Source organism: Odocoileus virginianus, chromosome 12 (genome assembly GCF_023699985.2).
Source record: "Odocoileus virginianus isolate 20LAN1187 ecotype Illinois chromosome 12, Ovbor_1.2, whole genome shotgun sequence".
Taxonomy (NCBI): Eukaryota; Metazoa; Chordata; class Mammalia; order Artiodactyla; family Cervidae; genus Odocoileus; species Odocoileus virginianus.
In genome coordinates this window covers 14,152,034-14,174,432 of record NC_069685.1, presented here as the reverse complement: position 1 = coordinate 14,174,432, position 22,399 = coordinate 14,152,034, and the positions used below count along the sequence as shown (strand labels likewise).

Genomic DNA, 22,399 nt, shown 5'->3' with positions numbered 1-22,399 from the left:
ATTAAGAAACACAAGATTCTTCATAGACTGAGATTTAATACACGTTTATCTTAATGAAGAGCTGTCACCCAAGGTGTGTTCATGTTTTTCCAATAAATTGTTCTTACAGTGCAGATAAAGTCCCCCAGTATCTGTACTATAAGCAGCCGTGGCACAAATAAACCTTAGCAGCATTGGCACCATACGGTGTAAACAAATCCTTCCTAAAAATAAAATACATTTCGTGCTCAAGATATATCTTCTCAGACAGCAGGGGGGAAAAGCAATCCAGGCCGTGCAGGGGTTTTTCTACCTTGAGCTGCCAACTTCTACAGAGGGCTTTCACCAGCAGATTTTACAGAGGCAAACACTGATTTCTATGTATGGGAGATGTTCTTGTAGAAAATTCAGTGACAGGTTAAATTCTTAAGTGTGCTCAGAGAACATAAAATGACCGTGTAAATGAAGCAGACTGGATGCCACAGCTCTCATGAAAAACACAGCAAGTGTCCCCTTCCACCTAGGATGCTTTTTAGGCCACGAAAATGTTGGCTAGAATATTCAGTGTATGATTAAGGGTTTCCAACTGCTGGGCCATTTTGTGCTCATAATCATAGCATCTCTAGGAAATATGTGTGTGTGTGTGTGTGTGTGTGTGTGTGTGTACAAGGGCTTCCCAGGTGACTCTAGTGGTAAAGAACCCACCTGCCAATGCAGGAGACGTAAGAGACACAGGTTCAGTCCCTGGGTTGGGAAGATACCCTGGAGGAGGGCATGGAAATCCACTCCAGTATTCTTGCCTGGAGGATCCCGTGGACAGAGGAGCCAGGAGGGCTAGGTCCATAAGGTCCCACAGAACAGCACAGCACACCACAAGCTCAACAAATGGATCCAACTAGAACTAATCCCCCGGTGGCTCAGACAGTAAAGAATCTGCCTGCAATTCAGGATACCCAGGTTCAATCCCTAGGTTGGGAAGTTCCCCTGGAGAAGAGAATGGCAACTCACTCCAGTATTCTTGCCTGGAGAATCCCATGGACAGAGAAGCCTGGAATAATCACTATTTTCCCCAACTTGAAGAAACAAATGGCAAAGAGAAGGATCCTTGAAGATATCTCCAATGAAGATTGGAGATATCTGCATTGTTTTTAGCCAGCCTCCCTCTTCCAAGTCTGGAATGATCACCTTGGCCACTCCTGACCCTGATCCTGGCACCGAGGCTCAAAGGTGCATTTTCCTGTCCTGTCAATTGAAGCTGAAGTGAAGAACCCAGACATGGAACTGGCAAGAACATCAGGCTTCCTCTTACTTCTGCAGCTGATATTCAAAGAATCAGACTGCAAGAGTAGAGTCCTGAGGGGTGGATGCTTAAGGAATTTGCTCCATATTCTGGGTCCACCATTTCCTCAATGAATGACTGCAAGCATGTTTGCTCCATTTCCTCTCTGGCCTCACTGTTCTCACCTGTAAAATGGGGGTAACATCAGTGCCTAGCTCAGACAATTGTGGGATGTGAAAGAGTTAATGGAAGTAAAACACTCACAGTATTCAATAAAGGCCAGCGATTATTATTTTTATCAGGATAGAGGAAATATGTGAGTTCCCATGAGGATTTACTTTTTTCCAATTTAGTTCAACCTTTTCTTGCTGGTTCTCATGGATAAGACAAGGGTGATAAGGAATTCTACAAATTACTTAGCCTCAAAAAGACAGAATGCAGTTGACCCCACAGTTCAACAAATAGTTTGTAATTGTTTCCCACAGACTACCTGTCAAAGCATGATCAACATTTCCCTGGGTGTACTTTAGTAGGTTCTGACGCAGCAAAAATCCCTAAGAACAGATCATATTCAAGGCAGTGTGCTTGGCGAGCGCCTGGCTTATGGTGGGTTCTGCACAAACGTTCTCTCCCTTTGTTTCCTCCACTCTCTCCCTCATCTACTCTCATAAACCCACATGCATGAAGGAGGACACAAATGCATGCATACACACACACACAGCTTTCAAAGACCAGAGTCTTCCCTAGCGCAGCAAGAACTTTACTTACAAAGTTCTTGGAGACCTTCATCAAGAAGGAATTATTTAAAGAAAAAAAAAAAAAAAAGAAGGCTTTATTTTTAGATTAGTCATTTTATTATTTCCTTTCCTTTCCATACCCTAATACCTTTAAAAACACAAGGCCCTGTTCAGCTAAAATAAGCCCAACTATGCTGATTATTCATTCATCCACAAAATGTTTTTGAGACCTACCATATGTGATGCATTCTACTGGGTCCAAAAAATAAACTTAAGATACTCCCCATTCTTGATAAATCTATAATCTAGAGAAAGAAACTCTATAAAAACCAAAGACACAGAATAAAAACACCAAATAAACCAAAATCAAAGACACCAAAATATAAAAAAGAAACAGGCAACAAATAAATTTCAAGATGGAGTCAGTATAATTGTGCAACTATTATCTATAAGCCTAGATTTAAGCAATTTGTGTTCCAGAAAGGAACTTCCTGGTTTTCATTGATTGACCTTGTCCATAAGCATATTTTTAGAATGTGACCTCACAAAATACATCTATACTAATAAAATATTATTTTTATATCTACTTTATACAATAGGATTTCATTTAAAATTTAACTGCCAAAACTTTGGAAAATACCATGTTAGATAACTATAATATATCCATTCCTCATTCATTCATATAAGATAAAAGGGATTAGTTATAGTAATAAAATAATTTGAAGATTTGCCACTCATTGAAGACTCACTATGGCCTGACACTGTGTGCTTTTATTCTTATTGTATTTAATCCTCATAACATCTTTATGTGTGTGTGTGTGTGTGTGTGTGTATCAGTCGCTCAGTTGTGTCTGACTCTTTGTGACCCCCTGGACTATAACCCGCCAGACTCCTCTATCCATGGAATTCTCCAGACGAGAATACTGGAGTGGGTTGCCGTTTCCTTCTCCAAACATCTTTATAAGGTGGATGTTAATGAATCAGTTTATAGATAAGGAGGCTATGGATTAAAATTCATCAGAGTGAACTATGAAGCTACATAGTTTTCTTGGTAACTGAGTCCCAAATGATCACTCTGAGTAATAGGAATTACATAGTTCAGTTCAGTCGCTCATTCGTGTCCAACTCTTTGCGACCCCATCAATCACAGCACGCCAGACCTCCCTGTCCATCACCAAGTCCCAGAGTTATCTCAAACTCATGTCCATCGAGTCGGTGATGCCATCCAGCCATCTCATCCTCTGTCGTCCCCTTCTCCTCCTGCCCCCAATCCCTCCCAGCATCAGGGTCTTTTCTAATGAGTCAACTCTTCACATGAGGTGGCCACATATTGGAGTTTCAGCTTCGGCATCAGTCCTTCCAATTAACACTCAGGACTGATCTCCTTTAGGATGCCCTCTTCCAACAACACAAGAGAAGACTCTACATGTGGACATCACCAGATGGTCAACACCAAAATCAGATTGATTATATTCTTTGCAGCCAAAAATGTAGAAGCTCTATATAGTCAGCAAAAACAAGACTGAGAGCTGACTGTGGCTCAGATCATGAACTCCTTATTGCCAAATTCAGACTTAAATTGAAGAAAGTAGGGAAAACCACTAGACCATTCAGGTATGACCTAAATCAAATCCCTTATGATTACACAGCGGAAGTGAGAAACAGATTTAAGGAACTAGATCTGATAGAGTGCCTGATGAACTATGGATGGAGGAATTACATTAGTGGTTGTCAATACACTTAATACCATGCATTTATAAGTGTATTTTATAAATTATAATTTATAGTTTTTGCATACAGTCCTACGTAATTTAAAAATCTGTGAGATAATTATTACTATCTATACTTAACAGATGAGAAAATTGGCTCAGAAAGGTTACAATGACTTTATCAAAATCACTGTAGTCTATTTTTGGAGGAACAAAGGCTTACAGTAGGTCTTTATTTAACAGCATTTTAAAATACTTTAGCTGAAAAATTGATGCTTTTGAACTGTGGTGTTGGAGAAGAGTTGAGAGTCCCTTGGACTGCAAGGAGATCCAACCAGTCCATCCTAAAGGAGATCAGTCCTGGGTGTTCATTAGAAGGACTGATGCTGAAGCTGAAACTCCAGTACTTTGGCCACCTGATGCAAAGAGCTGACTCATTTGAAAAGACCCTGATGCTGGGAGGGATTGGGGGCAGGAGAAGACGGGCACAACAGAAGATGAGATGGTTGGACAGCATCACCGACTCAACAGACATGGGTTTGGATGGACTCCGGGAGTTGGTGATGGACAGTGAGGTCTGGCGTGCTGCGATTCATGGGGTCGCAAAGAGTCGGACACGACTGAGCAACTGAACTGAACGGTATCTTCCAAGCAACACAAATGTATCTAAAGCTAGAATGTGTGGAGACAGAAACAAAAACACGCCTGTGAAAGAAAGCCTCCAGTCTTGTTTGGATGGGCCTAGAATTCTTGTCTGTTGGGTCCTACCTTTGATAGTTCATCCAGACATTCTGATGGAAACCCTATCACATCAAGTAATTGTTACATGTGTATCCAAAATCACGGGACTTGGCAGTGATTTCAAATATTCCAATATGTGTTTCTGCCTACAGCACCACAGATCTTGTACTGATTAGTATTCATATCCTCGAATTTAATTTTTAAGGCATAGTACTTTAAGCCAAGTTCCAAAACATGTCTTTTACATTAGTATTGAACTACTGTAAAAACTCAGTATTTTTCTATGTGGTTTTACTGTAAACCATCTCAAATCATTTTTGGAAGTATTCAGGGAATAAATTATGAATAAATAAGTACCTAAATTTTAAAAAAAATTCAGTTTCTGCCAGCAAAGAATAACCTGAGTCTAGATTTTGTTCCTTCTCTGGAGTGATCATTATTCGTAGAATGTTCAAGTAAAACTTTTACATACCAAAAACTCTCTCTCCTTTTCTACTGAGTACAACAGATTATTTGAAAACTTCTACTTATTAATCTCTCTATACTTTTTAAATGTTTTTGACGATAAGGTAAACAATCAGCCCACTTGTCCAGTCTCTTCAGATTCCTGCACTGAAACACACATTTGTCTAAGCAAATCAAAACATTAGTCATCCTCATAGACAACAGACTTGTGGTTGACAAAGGGGAGGAGGTTGGGGTTGGCAGATGTAAGCTACTAAATAGTTCACTTCAGTTGCTCAGTTATGTCCAGCTCTTTGCAACCCCATGGACTGCAGCACGCCAGGCTTCCCTGTCCATCATCAACTCCCAGAGCTTGCTCAAAATCATGTCCATTGAGCCAGTGGTGCCATCCAACCATTTGATCCTCTGTCGTCCCATTCGCCTGCCTTCAGTCTTTCCCAGCATCAGAGTCTTTTTCAGAGAGTCAGTTCTTCACATCAGTTGGCAGTTTCAGCTTCAGCATCAGTCCTTCCAATGAATATTCAGGACTGATTTCCTTTAGGATACACTGGTTTGCTCTCCTTGCAGAATGGATAAATAACAAGGTCCTACTGTACAGGACAGGGAACTACACTCAATATCCCATGATAAACCATAATGGAAAGACTATTTTTAAAACGAATATATATAAATATATGTATGGGGCTTCCCTGGTGGCTCAGTGGTAAAGAATCAGTCTTTCAATGCAGGAGACTCAGGTTCAATCCCCAGGTCAGGAAGATCCACTGGAGAAGGAAATGGCAACCCATTCCAGTAATCCCATGGAGAGAGGAGCCTGGCGGGCTACAGTCCATGGAGTCATAGAGAGTCGGACATGACCTAGAACTAAACAACAACATATATATGTATAAGTGAATCACCTTGCACTATAGTAGAAATTAACACACTTTATACTTTAAATAAATAAGTAAAACCTTGATCATCTAAAATGGTGCATGGAAATAGTTAAACTAAAGTTAACTTCTTTCACTAAGACTGTATTTTTCAGTGATTTTTTTTGGTCATTTTTAAAGTATGATTAATGTTTATACGCTGGATGCAGAAAACACTCTGGAGACCTAGGTCTGTAAGGGTTGGAATCCCAAGTCAAATGTCATGTGATTTATGATCCCCATTGTAGTGTGTTTGCCCTGCCCTGTCTATATTGGTCAATCTTTTTCTGTCTCACACACACACTTTTCCTCAGTATCACATTACCTGAGAAATTTTGACAGGGAAATTTAAACCAGTGGGAGAAAGACTCTCCTGAGACTTTGAGAGTATTTTCATCCCTGCTAGTGCATCATTGCTTCAAGCATTCAACTGAAAAGAAATACAGAAACCTAAGCACGGAAATCAGAAAGTCTTAACAGAAGCAAATTATAAGAAACATTTTCACTTGTTTTCATTTGTTGTTGAGATCAATGATCTAGTCTATGAAATGGAAAATGAATGTTACTAGAATTTGATTTAGTGACCTGTCCATAGAGAAGTCCTTATAGTTTTAAGCACAGAGATGAACATCGTTCTTACCACAACCCAATGTCTGTAACTTGAATGCAACTGACATGTACAGGTCGCTATGCAGAATAACCACCATTGAAAATAATATAACTGGAATCAGAGGTATGGATGAGCAGGGCTAAAGACACACCCCCCCATACCACACTTCTCCCCCTTGTCTGTCTGCAGCTTCCTAGACAGGGCACCAGCAGACGTGTGGTTCACTGTGCATGCTCAAGCGCTCTTTGCAACCCCTTGGACTGTGACCCACCAGGCTCCTCCGTCCATGGGACTCTCCTGGTAGGAATACTGGAGTGGGTTGCTATTTCCTCCTCTAGGGGATCTTCGCAACCCAGGGACTAAACCCACGTATCCTGCACCTCCTGTACTTAGCCTGAGATAAACAAGTCTTGGCTTCAAGAAAACCTGGAGGACTCATGTTCATAAAAGCAAGGCTTTCTCTTCTGCATGATTCCAATAAGCAAAGTGTTTTACATACCAGGGTCAGTGAAAGAAAGCTGGAGTATATAGCTATATAGCATTTTTAAAAGGCAGAAACTAATTGTGTATATGAAAATCTTCCTGGACATTCATTTAAAAATATATATATATATAACTGGAGTACAGACCTAAATAAATAAGCTACAACTCAGGCTAGTTACCCAACCCTGTCCATGCATTATAACGTGCCAAACCTGATGATCTTGAAGGTACTTCAACCAGCTTTGACAACTGGAAACCAAATATTAAACTGAGCAATGTTTGCTGGATTGTAATTTTTTATATACAAGATATTACATATACATTACATTTGAACGTTTAGAGAAAGGTTATAGCCCAGTCATGGGAAAGGGAAGCTTTCAAGTCTCATGTGCCCCTCCCTTTCCTGGACAATGAGATGCGATTAAGCCAAACACTGAACAGGACTGGGCAAAGCTCAAGTGGCTCCATGGCACACAGTACATATGGCCTAACTCCCTGGTCACTTTGAAGAAGGAATCTTGAAACAGGAAAATACTTGCACAAAATGACTGGCGTCTAGTACGGCTCTTAGGGATTCCCAGGTGGCACAGTGGTAAAGAATCTGCCTGCCAATGCGAGAGATGCAAGAGATGTGGGTTCTGTCCCTGGGTTGGGAAGATCCCCTGCAGGAGGAAATGGCAATCCACTGCCGAGTTAAGGGAAGAATAATTTAGGTAAATGTTAATCTGTTTTATAAATGAGAAAGTATTGTCTAAGTTAAAAAAAAAATCAATGGAATAAGTATGCCATTCAAGCCACACATTTTCAACTTTCATATGTTAAAAATATAAGAAAGGAAAGCAATACAGATAACAAATGACAAAAATACAGTATCATAAAAAAACACTAAAATTGATTAAAAGAAAATCAAGGTCCCAATATGCCAACAGGAAAAAAATATAAATTAATATTTAAAGTACAAATGAAAATAAGCATTTCAAAAATGTTCAACCTCAAACAACAAGGACCTAGTATATATAGCACAGGGCACTATATTCAATATCTTGTAATAACCTGTAATAGAAAAGACGATGAAAAAGGATATACACGTGCATATATATATATATACATATATATGATCACCTTGATGTATACCTGAAACTAACACATTGTAAATCAACTACACGTAAAATAAATAAATCAAATTAAATTTTAAAAGTTGGATCTTTGAAACAAAATTATGTTCAGCCTCACTTAAAAAAACAATAGTGGAAGAATGCAGTACTTTAAAGCCTAGACTTTACAGTAAAATCAGTCTTGGTCCAAGATCCAATTCAACCACTTACTAGTTATGTGACTTTGGAGAAGTCACTTAACCTCTCAAAAAAGTAAGTTCCTAACTTTTAAAATGGGATGGTAATAGTGTCCTCCTCTTAATAGCAGTTGCAAAGATTAAATGAGCTAATATAGATAAAGTTATTGTGTGATGAACGGCCTATACAAGGTGCACAATAAGTGTTCTTGTTCTGTTTGATAGTTACAATTGTCTTCCTCAATCCAAATAACAAACTTAATAAAAAATAATCATATCCCTCAATGCTGGTGAGGATGGAGCTGTGACTATTACACTTCCAGGGAGAATGAAATGGTTGCAGTCTTAAAAAAAAATGCAGTTTGGCAATATGTATGATGAATTTTTGAAAGGTTCATACTTTTATTCAGTATATTATTTCTAGGAATCATTCCTAAGAAAACAGTAAAATGATAGACAAGGGATATTAGAAAATGAGGTCATACAGAAAAGATTTATCAGTGTGTTAACGGAAAAAAATGCCAATAGTGTAAAAGTCAAAGTTGCAGAAATAGCTAAACTAATGAGTGTGATTTGTATGCCTAACCACCAAATAGCAACTAAATAATAACAAAATTTTTAATTAAAAAAGAGGTTAGAGAAGTGTTTACAGGCTCAGGCAAAGTGATTTTCTTTTTCATTCATTGCTGTAAACCAGAATAGAGCTTAGCATAGTACCTAGCACATAGGCGTGCATGCATGCTAAGTCGCTTCAGTCATGTCCCAACTCTTTGCGACCCTAGGGAATGCAGTCTGCCAGGCTCCTCTGTCCACAGGATTCTCCAGGCAAGAATACTGGAGTGGGTTGCCATGCCCTCCTCCAGGGCATCTTCCTGACCCAGAAATCGAACCCACATCTCTAATGTCTCCTGTACTGGCAGGCAGGTTCTTTATCATTAGCACCACCTAGGAAGCCCAGGACACAGGAGGTGCTCAATCAAATTCTACACTGAAATGAACAACAGAATTCTAAGTGGAACAAGTCAGAAGACATTCTCACACACACATGCACATACTATAATCTCAACTTTTGTAGAATGACAAAATTCTAGAATCACAGGGTTCTAGGAACAAATACAATAAAATGCTAACAATATGTCCTCCAGTGATTTTTTTTTCTGCCTCTTAAGAATTTTCTCTACTTTCCATCTTTTTTCCCCAATAGAGAGCTATTACATTTATAATCTGGGGGCAGCGGGGGGAAGAGTAGAAAAAAAAAAGAAAGAAAGAAATCAACTGGAAGCCAACTGGTTCAATTATTTCTTGTTACATACACTATTCTGAGTTTGTACCATTCTTAACTCCCACCCAAAACATAAAATGGGAAATCGGAATATGAATAGCACGAACAAATTGGGAGGCAGTCTTCAAAACACAGTCCAGGAAAGAAAACATTATAGTAAATTTCAAAACAGCCAAAACAACTGTGTGTCTAGTATTAAGAAAATTATACAGGGGCTTTTTGCCTATATAATTTATACATATGAAAAATATGGCATGGCATAAACTCTTTAGATACAAACTACTTGTTTTCTCTACCATGGAATTATATTTTCTCTTACATAATATCACAAAGATTTATACATAATGGTTACTGTCAATTTTTTTGAAATCTGAAGAAATCCTATTCATTTAAAATTTCAACTCAACACAAAATTCAACAGGTACATTTTAGGAGATTCATGATATTTTCAAAGGGGGGCACCAAACAATGTCTCAGATTGCCAAATCCTTAAACACACTCACCAGGGGTAATTAGTTCTAGAAAGTGAACTGCCATGTCACCTAGACCATGAAGTAACCTGGCGGTATGATTGCTGGGCCATTGGCTGGATTCACTGAAAGATGTTTCCAGGACTGTGTGATTTAAATTCACACTTCAGCAAAACTATAGATTACTACGTCTAAGTAATTTCAGACAGATGGTAAAATCTTGACTCATGCAAGCTAAATTCTCGCATGCCAGGGGTCTACAGTATCTACATTCTCTGCCTCTCAGAAGTAAAATGTTACATGAGAAAACTGTGATGACAAGGTATGCAAACAATCAATATTGGTTTTAATCTAAGAAGCCTAACGCAGTCTTTGGTCTATCAAGCACATACTAATAGCTACCTAACTACCTACCATGTTCAAGGAACATTACTGCACGCTTTTTGGAATATACATATTTATGTATTTATTTTTGGCTACACTAGGTCTTAGTTGCTGGATGCAGACTCAGTAGTTGTGGAGCACTGGCTTACTTGTCCCATGGTATGTGAAATCTCCCAAGAGCAGGGATTAAATCAGTGTCCCCTGGACTGGCAGGAAGATTCTTAACCACTGGATCACCAGGGAAGTCACTATTGCATACCATTGTTGATTAAAAAAAATATGACCAAGAACCTAAGCTGAAATCTATTCCTTAATTATTCAGTCTGCCATATTTTCCTGAAAAAAATATATAATTTGTGCATCATTTATCTCATGCCGAGATTCCTAATTTTTTTAGGTGAAATATGTAGTGTTCTTACTTCAGTAACTTTTTAAAATTGCCCTTCAGATGATACCTATTTTTGTAAATAACAGCTTCACAAGTATATTTGCTTTAATAAAACTTCTAGGATTTGCTTCCAAAAACTGCAGGGAGGGGAAAAGTGAGTGATATTGTAGATGATACACGGATGGCCATGATTTGACAATTGTTGAAGTTGGCTGATGGGAACGTAAGAGCTCATGGTACTCTTTTTATTATGTTTGAAATTTTACATAGTAAAATGCTTTTTCAAAGAAGTATTATTTCTTAATTACATCACTTTATGTGGATCAGTTTGTCCCTTGGTTCCCATTCCCACAACTGCTGCATCCAATAAACACGGCTGAAATGCCTACCATGTTGATCTTGAAGAGGTTCAAATCCGGTGGCTATCCAATGCATAGGTCCCCTTCCGGTGCACAGATAATGGAATAAATTTTAATTCTGCCCTGGTCCACGATTTAATCATTCAGCCAAAGAAAGGGACGCCGACATCCAGATTAACCAAGAAGTGGGCTGGATAAATTTCAGCTGTCACAATAAAGTAAATTACACTGCTACATGGCTAATCCAATTTGGTCACTGTGGTGGCCAGGCCGTCACTATTATAGAGGACATTAGGGAACTGCCAAAGTGTCAGTGAGACAATCTGCAGCTATTTTTTTTTTTTTTTTTTGCTTTTCTGCATTGTCCCAAAGGCAATAAGACAGAGAAAAATGAACAATTACATCCTCTAAGACCTAGAAAAAGATTCTGCTCAGCCCATTTAATGAGACAATTGAGATTAATGCAAATGGTTAATACAACGTCTGTTTTAGAATGACCATTTGCCAGGGGTGGGTTTCTACCGTGTTCACTTAATGTTCTCTTTCCCTTTCTCTTACCCGGTCTTAAGCAGAATTCTGGCACGTTTAGGTCAATTAACTCTTAGCAATGCCTCACATAAGCAGACCTCACATAAAAGCAGAGTGTGTTAAATATTACAAACAAATCTTTAAAGTATTATAAACAATAGATCTTCTAAATATACTAGCTACTGCTAAAGATTCAGCTGTCTGTTGATTTTAATTTCATTAACTTGCTCATGATATAAATAAGTTCTGTGTAAAAGAAAAGCTTTAATAATAAATATATTGCAATTATTAATAGAAGGACCCATGGCTACTAAGCATTGCATACTGCCACCTAGTGGTAACTGTCTCCTCTCCAAATGGACGCCTTCTGGAAAGAGGAAATGCTCTATTTTAAAGCAAACTTATCCAAAAGACAGCTCTAGAACATATTTATTCATAATTGCTAAAAAGAAGAAGGCTATTAGGGAGAAATGAAATTACACATACCATAAAATCATCACTGTCTCATAAATTTAGGTAAAAAAGATTTGATTAGATTAGTAAATATAAAAAGTTATGGATTTTGTTAATGAAGACATGAAATTTTTAAAAGGTTATTTTTTAATACTATGCATCAAGTATGTAACATATTCTATTATGAATGTGATATACACCAGTACTCAAAGTGGAATATGTGGTTATCTAGCAAGTTTGGCTTATGAAAATATTCAAAAGGGCTTCATAGGATGTTAAATAATCACAAATGATACTTTCAAGCTTTCTTAAGGTCATAGACTCCCTCATCAGTGGGTTATCACTTCAGTTTAAGATCTCTTTGGTTCTTAGTTATACTGTTTTCACAGCAGTGAATAATTTTTGTGGTTCAGTTGTGCTAATTGCTCAAGCCTGTCTCTGATTTTGGCCAGAAGAGTAAAGACCCAAGAAAATGAAATGAGAAACATGTGAAAGACTGGATTAAAGAAAGGGCTGCTGTAGAGAACTTGGCTATGGTTAAGGGAGTACATTTTATTTGCTTTACAATGGTAGTCCCCAGTTTGGTCTACTTAATGCACTGTAACTGCTCATCTTAAGAACTTAGGTGAAAGGTAAAAGACTCATATTTCTGTCACTTGTTCATTGTAGTGAAAAACGCTCAGAGGATTCCTTTTAAATCATTGCCGCTTTACTTAAAAAAAAAATCACACTCTCTTTGAGACCCAGAAAAATCTCAGGTTTTCCTTTTAAAGTACTTATCATCTACAAACAATGGCTGTATTAAGACAGCTCATACATGGAAGTTTTAAAGAACTATATTTTATGTTGATCTGGGGAAACTTTTTTCATTGTTGTTGTTACTCTGATCACTCAATCAGAGTGAGTGTTAGGGCTTGCCTGTATAACCCAGGAACTTCTCCATTCTTGGAAACGTTGAAAATAGAGCACATAGCTCACTGATTTCAACAAGAGGCCTGTTGCAGGGCTGCGTGTTACCAACCAGAAGGGTCGGTAAAGACGGAAAGAAAGGTAATAAACAAATGAACAGAGGGAAGGCAAGAAAGAGAAAGAAAGGAAGCAAGGAAGACAGAGAGGGAAGGAAGGAAAGGGAGGGAGGGAGGTAGGCAGGGGAGGGGGTAACAGGGGGAGAAGCTCTCCTTGCCTCCATCCTCTTGAAATCATTAATTTAGATAATTCCCAAAGGAATCTCTGATCAAAGCCACATGATCTAGACAACTTCTCACGACTTCCTTTAATCAGCTTAACCAACTAAATGCTGCCAAGTCTGTTCCACTTAGTCATTTTGAGGTCTGTTTTGGGGTCTATTTTGAGGCCTCCGCCGCACAGTTAAGGACACCTAGCACGCACGGCTGCCAATGCAGGAGACAGGATTTACTCAAAATATTGCAATTTAAGAAACTCAGTTTGGAAAACATGATTCAAGAACTCATGTTACATTGAAATTCGACTCTTCATACTATGTTGGGCTTATATCTGTCAGTGTTCAGTAAAATTACAAAGTCAGTTGGAAAATTGGAAGCCTGAAGTTGCAACTACTGGATAATCCATGGGCCTTATGGTATACCATGTATTACAAGCTACTTCTAGGAGGTAAGACAGAGGTTACAATTGTGCCTTATGGAAGGAAAGTTCCACAGCAGATGCAGGTACACAAACAAGATAAATAATGAAACTTCACAGGTATTTTAACATGCTCCTGTTGGGTCTACAAGGTCATGGAACCATATAAAGTAAATGAACTAACAAGTCTTAATTCAAATGACAATTATACCTGAGACTCTGAAGATTCCTTAAAATTTTCTCCCATATCTTGATGTTTTTAGGTACATCTATACTACACTTAAAGTTTTGGAAAATAAAAGCTATGTGCATCTTGCATTCAAAAATGTAATCACAGCATCATCATTTGGATTTACCTGAAAATAAATGTTTAAATTAAAATTATTTGTCTGATAACCTCATTTCTTGGCCTGAATATGAAACTGTATATATTTATGTGTCCTAAAGAGCTCTATAATCAAAGATTTCTAACTCAATATTAAAAAGTAGTAACAAAATGGCTATAAAACAGATTCCCTGGGGCTTCAGAAAGATATATAGGACATGTTGAAAAATTAAGATATGGAATACAGAAGAGACAAGTACAGCTTTCAAATAAATGAACATTAATATTAAACTTGAGATTATTTAAAATGGCACATTTCTAGCTATTAAAATTCCCATGGTTATGAAAGACAAGAATTTACTCCACACAGATTACAAAAATTATGATATTTGTATATATAATATTAATACTGGCTGGGGATTTTGCACTATGAAATAAGAAAATATAATAGATATTCAGTAAGCATTTCACTCACTAATTATCTCATAATTTTTTTAACTTTGTATTCTCAGATGTCACCTGATAACTGACATCTATTCAGTTGCTAAGAGATACAAGATCAGTCTGCACTTTTTTCTTTGTCTTTAGGAGAATTGCCCTCTTGGGTTTTGTCTTGAAGTAGTGAAAGTTACTTCTGTCACCATATGGGGATTAATATTACTTGTACTAGAAGAAACTCCCAGGTCTCAGAAAGGAAATGAGTTACTTTCCATTTGCACAATTTAGAACAAATATCTGTCTTTTCTCTAAGCTTAATGATTTTTCCATTTCACACAAGTCAAATATAATAGCATTATTTTATAATCAAATTTAACTGATGAGTCTGTGTTATGAGTATTTTGACAAAACTCTTATGAGATATGAAGTCATTCAGTCAATTCGCATCCCCAAAGTGAAGCTCAAACTCAACATTTAGAAAGTACTTTCTGCCTATAACTTTGACCATGTGTTTCCTTAAATAGCTGGAAGAACAAGACTAAACTTGGTCTCTATGGTTTTTATTATACTTTATCAAAGGATCAAAAGCAAAACACAGTTATAAATACATACATCCTAACTGGTCATTATCACAAATAAGTATTGATCTGCCTAACCACAGAGAATTGTCTTCAAAAATAAGAGCAGTGTTTCAATCAGCACATAGTATTCCCAATAACACTGAGGATCTAGACTCTTCCCATGCACATTTCATAACCTTTCAAGGACAATGTTCTAAATCACATTTTAAAGAAATACCCTGAAAAAGCATTCCACTGTAGTGGCATTTTACATGACTACAGATCCAAGAGGTTCAGTTTTTAGCGCTCAAGTACAAATCAGGAAGCCATTGATCATTTACTCTAATTTTACATCAATGCTTTACCTTACCGGAGTACATCAGAAAGAAACACAAGGTAATGCATTTCTTTGTCTATTAAGTAAGGCAATGCCCACTTACCCAGTCCTGTTTTTACTTAACTTCTTGCACTAGCCAGCTGCCCTCCTTGTGGTTCTTTGCACCTACGTGCCCGCTTTAGCATAGACAGGTTACTACTATTGCTGCTCTAGGATCCATTAAGAAAATCTCTATTACAAGCAGGGTCTTCGAAATGCAAGCCTAGGCTTACAAACAAGCTACCTAGTGCCCTTCTTGAGGTGAAAAGGACAATCTACCCCCCTGTCTGCCAGGTTTCCACTTAGTTCATACACCTTTACAAACAAGTTCTATCACGAGAGGAAGGAGATATGCAAAATGTTTTAACACCTGGAGAGAAGCCGTAATGTAATGACCTCACAGAACGCACCTCAGAAAGAGGGAGGAAACCTAGCTCCGGGGGCTTAGGGGGAGACAGGCAAAGTGAATCTGCATCTTTAAGACAAGAGTAATAGAAAAACCTCCCAGGTTTTTCCAGTAAGTTTGGGGCAGCGGCAGCAGCAGCAACAATTTAATCAATATGCACATCCTCACCCTTATAAACCTCTTGTCCCCAGACAGTAACTGCCAGTTCCTCTCCACAGCGTTAAGGGCAGAAACCACCCCCTAAAAGGGAGATTTCAGAGGCATCGGGAGAGGCAAAAGCAGGTACCTAGAGCTCCAGCTTCCTGATCTTAATCCCAGCTGCAAGCCCCAAAGTCCGTTCAGGAACCAGCCCCTGGCTCCCAACATCCCCGGCCTGGCGCTCTTTGCCAGAGGGGCCAGCGCGCCCGTGGACTCTGCAGCGCAGTTTTCGGGCGCCAACCAACCATTCTCCCCTCCGCACACACGACTCCCCGCACGACCACGACCCCCCGCCCTAGCTTTCTAACCCTTTTCTTGAGACCTCTCAAGAGATGCTTGGTGGCCAAGAAGAGACGTACCCCGGGCTTCTTTGCCAGAACTGAGTTTCTTGGAGTGGGATGGGGGTGGTCATGGAGAGGGGCTCTTTAGGAAAAAACAAAACTTGGGCCAACCGAGAGCCCAGTATCAATCATCTTGACTCCCACCCCCCACCTCCTGCCTTTGCCTTGAAGCCGACTTCTCCCCAGGCGGGCGGCGGCGGCAGCTTAGCGGCCGGGATGGGGCTGAGGGCGCGTCCCCCCCGGCGGCCGCAGCCGGGGACCGCGAGGGTGGGCGCAGCCTTGGAAGGTCAGGGAGCTCTGAGAGCTCGGAGTTAACGCAGGGCCCAGAGAGCGAGGGTGACGGGGTGAGGCTGACGGTGAACCTGGACCGGCGCGCGGCCCCGGCCAAGGGGCTCCCGGCCAGAGGGTCCGCGGCTTTCAGGGGTACCCCGGCAACCCAGGACAGGCACCACACCACACCCCTTAGGATCGAGGTTCTGCAAGGGGCTATCGGGGCCGCCAGGCGGAGAAACTTGATGCCAGACAGACAAGCTCTACCTCTCCCCCGCACCCCAGCCAGGACGTGCCCCCGCGCTCTCAGTCAGACCCGCTCCAACGCCCCCCTCCGCGGATCCCCCACCATCATCCAGCCCACCCGACCAAAGCCCCCACCCGGCCCTCGGGGCCTCGGCGGGTCATTACCTCTCCCGGAGGCGGAGTGGGGGGCGGCGGCAGCAGCAGCAGCGGCAGCAGCAGACACTTTTAGTCTGACTTTCCGGCGTTCGCTGGTGAGCCTGTGAGCGCCGAGCAGGAGCAGTAACCTGCTATTTATAGACCGGAGCCTCAGCACCCGGGGCTGGGAACCCGGAGGAAGCGAGCCGGAGGCGCGGCGGCGGCGGCGCAGGGCGCAGGGCGCAGGGCGCGGGCGGCGGCTCCCGAGGCTCCCGCGCCTCCCTCGGGCTCCCGGGTCCCGCCGCGCTCCCAGCTCCCTCACCGGCCGCGCGCGCCCGGGAGAAGTTATCGCCGGCGCGGCCGCCTCTCCCGCTGCTCACACGCCCCCTGGCACAACCGCTACTTTCTGCCCCCCGCCCCACGCCTCCCTGCTCCTCCTCCTCCTCGGCCCTGTCCCAGCGGTCTCCTCCCAATGTCACCGGCGGCCGAATAGCGGCAGCGACGGCAACTGGCGCAGCTCGCTTCCCGCTACCGATGGAGTGGAGTTGGTGACCCGGCCGCCCAATCCACGACGACCCCGACACGCGTGCTCCGTGGGTGGCCTCCCCGCTCCCCGGCCCTCTGCGAGCGGGGACGGTCCCCAGGCTGGGCTGCTGGGTTCGCAGCTGCGGAGCGCGTTAGGGAGGGGTGACCAGAGGCCGGCACACTGCTCCGGGGCCACCGAAACCGCAGGGTTTTTAAGCCGCGGGAGGAGGCGCCCCGGATCCTGGCTCAGACCCAGGTGGGGTCGGGAGAGAGTGGGAGGAGGTGTCCCCTGCTCCCCGGACTCCTGCCTGCCACCGCCCTGGGACCCCTGTCTCTTGCCACTGCTCCGCCGCGGCCCGGGATGAGGTCGAGGGCAGGAGACCTGGGCACTGGCGAGGCTTCCGACTCAGCTCGGTCCCCGGCCACCCACCAACAGCCCCCACGTCGCGGCTCGGTGACTGAGGCCAAGCCGCTCCCAACAAGCATGTGACATGCCTTGAGCAGCCCGGAAGCTTGGGGACAGATCTACACTCAGCGTTGTTTGGGGTGTCGGGAAAACATGGGACGTAATCGCGCAGTCTGTACGGAGGCTAACTCTCCTCCACCGCCTAGCCGACAAGCCCGCGGGCGAAGGCACGCAGTCGGGCTATTCCGGGTTGTGGGGTGTGGGGCAAACCGCTCTCCCCATCTGCGCCTTACAGGTGCCACCTGGCGGTTCTCTTGGAGAGGTTTCCGCTCTGCGGCTCAAAGGTAATGGGGGTGCCGGGAAGGCGAGCGCCCGTCCAGACAGGCACCCTCAAGCCTTCTTTCCCCTCCCAACCAGCACTTTAAATTTACGTTTTAAAAAAGAAGTGAGAAGGCTGGTACGGCTTACAGTTTGTTCGGCAGAGAGACCGGACTCCCCAAGTTGGGATGGAGAAGTCGATTTGGGTAAGTCAGGACCCAACAGTTAGACAAAGCGCGAAGCTGCAGCTGCCCCAGTTGGCAGCCCTGCGTCTAGGAGTCCCTTCACTCCGCAAGCGCTGAACTGCCCCTAGAGTCGAAGCTCTGCCGATGAGAGCAGAGACTTGGGTGTTTGGTTTTGACTTTTCTTCCCCCCCCCCCCCCCCACTCTTCCTCAGAACTTGGAACAACGTTTAACATGCCGTTGCTTCCATACGCGTTTACAGTATGAATGAATGAACATTATGGACCAGAAACTGCTCTCACCCTGCACTCTCACCCTGCGCCCTTCCGCTTCTTTCTCTTCAAGCTCTTTCTGCTACTCTCAGCTACCATCACAGGTGAGGTGGATGGAGAGAAGCTGAAACAAAATAGGCAAGCAATCCATGCAGGCCCTGCGAGGATATGGATCACACCTGAGGAACCCATTACACAGTGAAATGTCCCCTCCATGGGGTAGTACAGAACACACTCCTCTCAAGAAAAGAAAAACAAAAACCTTTGTCATACTTGGGACTTGATGCAATGGATAAATCCTGTTTGTAGAGATCTGGCAAGATGAGGCAACTTTCTCACGGGGCAAGAGTTTCAGCCTTTTTTTAATTAATAAAATACAGAAATAGTGAAAGAACATCAGAACATCAGGGTGTCAGAGCTTTGCCACTAAATTGAAAAGATGTTTGGCATAGCTGTCTTCTAACTTTAAATGGAGATTTGGGTGGATGGGTGTGGGTGTGTGGGGCTGGGAGGTGTGTCCATGAAGACTGCCACAGTGCCAGAAGGATTAAAACTTTCCTTCTAAAAGACAGAGCTGTAAAACAGATGCAGCAACTGTCTTTGTGGAAATGAACACTTAAAGTGAGATACCCAGAAAACCCTCTTATAATTAGAACTGAGACATTCATCATGCTGACCAAGACCTTTTACAGGCCATTCACAGAGCTGCTGGGAAAAAGGCAACATACCTATGCATATCATCTAGGAAGTTTAAATTCTAGGCAGAGCGGATGAAGCAAATACATGTACCACATGACATTTTAAAAATCCATCCATCAGCCTGATATTTACCTTTTTTAGTTATTTGGCAGTGTTTCTCTTTAATAAGCCTAGCAGATTCAGATTCTTCTATGGCTTATTAAACTCGTTCAGCATCCACTTTTACAAACCTTGGACTTTTAGCCATTTGTGCCCTCAAAACATAACTCCATTTGCCAATGAAGGACAAAATAGTTTTCATTTCCTTTTGATATATCTTTATAGAGACACAGGTCAAGGATGATTCCCAGTAGTTACCTTGCCGTCTAAAGCAATAAAATCACCACAGAATCTGCAGGGCTGGCATCACACCCTCCTTTTTCAGGGAAGTAGCTCATGCTTTTTCTTTGTATAGATTCATTGTTCCTGGAGATTTTTATTTCCGATGAGATAGCTATGGTACAAAGAGGACTCTCCACTTTTGTGAGCCTTCACCATGAAAAGCCTCCTCTAAAATATAGCACCAAGTATGGCATAGTGGTTTTTTGTTTACCACATCAGTTTATTTATACTAATGGTAACTTTGTAGGTCAAGTCAGTTTTCATCCCAATTTTTAAAAATTTAGTATCGGGAGAGCTGTTTTGATATTCCAACAATAAGATCATCTCGTGTGTGCATATGGGTAAGTAAGTAAGTAAAGTCACTCAGTCGTGTCCGACTCTTTGCGACCCCATGACTGTAGCCTACCAGGCTCCACTGTCCATGGGATTTCCCAGGCAAGAGTGCTGGAGTGGGTTGTCATTTCCTTCTCCAGGCTATCTTCCCGACCCAGGGATCGAACCCGGGTCTCCAGCATTGCAGACAGATGCCTTACCGTCTGAGCCCCAGGGAAGCTTGTGTAATTAAACCCATGGGAGATGTTATTAGAAGTAGAAATTTGACCCAACTTCAGTAAAAGGGGTGGAACCAATGTAAAGACACTTAGCTATCCCTGGAACCCAAGGATAAGAATGCAACCGGGTGTCAGTGACAACTTGGAAATAGAGACATGCATTAACGAGTTTCTCTTTCCTTTTCCCCCCCTACCCTACAGGCTCCATTCTCTCTCCTCCTTCGCTCTCCCTCCCCCGATACACTTTCTCTGCTTCTCTAGTGTGCACTAAGCTACATGATTACTCACACATCTTGAACTTCATGACCCAAGGGCCAGTTTCAAATTCTCCAGGACGTACCATGATTGACTGCCAAACTCCAATCCAGACAATCATGGCTGGGGGCATGGTCAAGTTGCATTCCCATAGCAACCACTGTAGCAATCAGGTGCGTAATAGTGGTGGGCTGAGGCAGGAAGGGAAGGAAAAGATTCCCACAACACTGTGAGGAGTTCCTGATCCCCTCCCCTGACCACTAGCATCTCTGAACATTTGCTGTTCTCTGAATAATGGCACAAAGGCAGAAGGAGGCGGGGAGGAGAATGTGTATGCATGTTTAAATCCTGAGTGACAGATAATGCCTCTTGCTCACGGGGGTACCCTAAGATACTGGTCCCACTAAACGTAACAGAATGATTTTATGATCTCTCAACTTGGGACTTGGGAGTATGAGGACAGAATCAAGTATTTCACAGAGAGTTTACTTTAGCACCTCTTTTCATGGCAAGTTAAATAAGAGATTTTTTCTTTAACTGAAGGAAATGAGTGTGATATCATTTACATTTACCAGAGATAAACATTCTGCATTCTCATTTACATAAGAGTGATTTCTAAAATGTATATAAATCATATATTTGAAATCAAATCATATATCAAATATAATTGGATGGTGAATCGTAACATTTTTTTCTGGTCAGAAACCACTTTGAGAATTTGAAGAGGGCTGTGGACTTTCCCTAGAAAAAAATATGAGCAGATGCATGCATATTTTTTAAAATTTTATTGAAGCATAGTTGATTTACAATATTGTGTTAATTTCAGCTGTGCAGCAAAGTGACTCAGTTATACATATGTTCTTTTTCATGTTCTTTTCCATTATGGTTTATTACAGGGTATTGAATATAGTTCCCTCTTCTACACCATAGGACCTGGTTGTTTATCCATTGTATATATACTAGTTTGCATGAACACATATTTATAGCAGAATGATAGATAACATATTTATTTGACATCTGTAACTTCACATATCATGTTTCCTTTGACTTCCTCCAATCAATCACATCTGAATAAATGAAACAAGGACTCCAGATTCTTCAACAAAAGTTTCTAAATGCCCAGTAAGTAAAAAAATTGGTCAGGAGGACTTTCCTAGTGATCCAATGGTTAAAATTTTGAGCTCCCAATGCAGGGGGCGTGGATTTGATACCTGGTGGGGGAACTAATATCCTGCATGCCATGTGATGCAGCCAAAAAAATAAATAAAATAGTTGGGAGTGGGGAGTGCTGGAGCATATGTGAACTTAAGGACAGAGTGCCACCACCCCTAGCTCCTGCCCTGAAGAATCCAAATGAGTGGAGGTAAGGAAAGATAGAGCTCTGAGGACAGAGAAAGTAACAACGGGGAGAAGCTAGGACTGCTATTGCTGCTGTTCCATCACTAAGTCGTGTCGGACTCTTTCTTTGTGACCCCAGAGACTTTGGCCTGTTCAGCTCCTCTGTCCGTGGGATTCTCCAGGCAAGAATACTAGAGTGGGTTGCCATTCCCTTCTTCAGGGAATCCTCCCTACCGAGGGATCAAACCTGTGTCTCCTGCTTAGCAGTCAGAATCTTTACCACTGTGCCACCTAGGAAGCTCATTGCTAGGACTCTCGCAACAAAATGCTACAAACTAGCCAGCACAAACAAGAGAAATACATTTCTCACAGTTCTGGAGTTTGGAAGTCCAAGATCAGGACCCTGGCAGAGTTGGCTTCTCCTGGAGCCTCTCTCCTTAGGCTGGTGATGACCACTTACCTCTGTGCCCTCACATGGCGTTTCTGTGTGGCAGCACCACTGTGT

At 42.0% G+C, this 22,399-nt stretch overlaps 1 protein-coding gene across 4 annotated transcripts in view; it reads right to left on the bottom strand.

The window, feature by feature from the left end:
* Positions 1–17,381, bottom strand: part of INPP4B (inositol polyphosphate-4-phosphatase type II B) — an 825,365-nt gene extending 807,984 nt beyond the window's left edge. For 2 of the 4 annotated variants that reach the window (XM_070474820.1, XM_070474815.1), the window contains exon 1: positions 16,997–17,381. The gene's annotated coding sequence lies outside the window, so the exon portion shown is untranslated. The remainder of the gene's footprint in view (positions 1–16,996) is intronic. The other 2 variants (XM_070474816.1, XM_070474817.1) reach the window with 1 other exon arrangement.
* Positions 17,382–22,399: the final 5,018 nt, after the last annotated feature.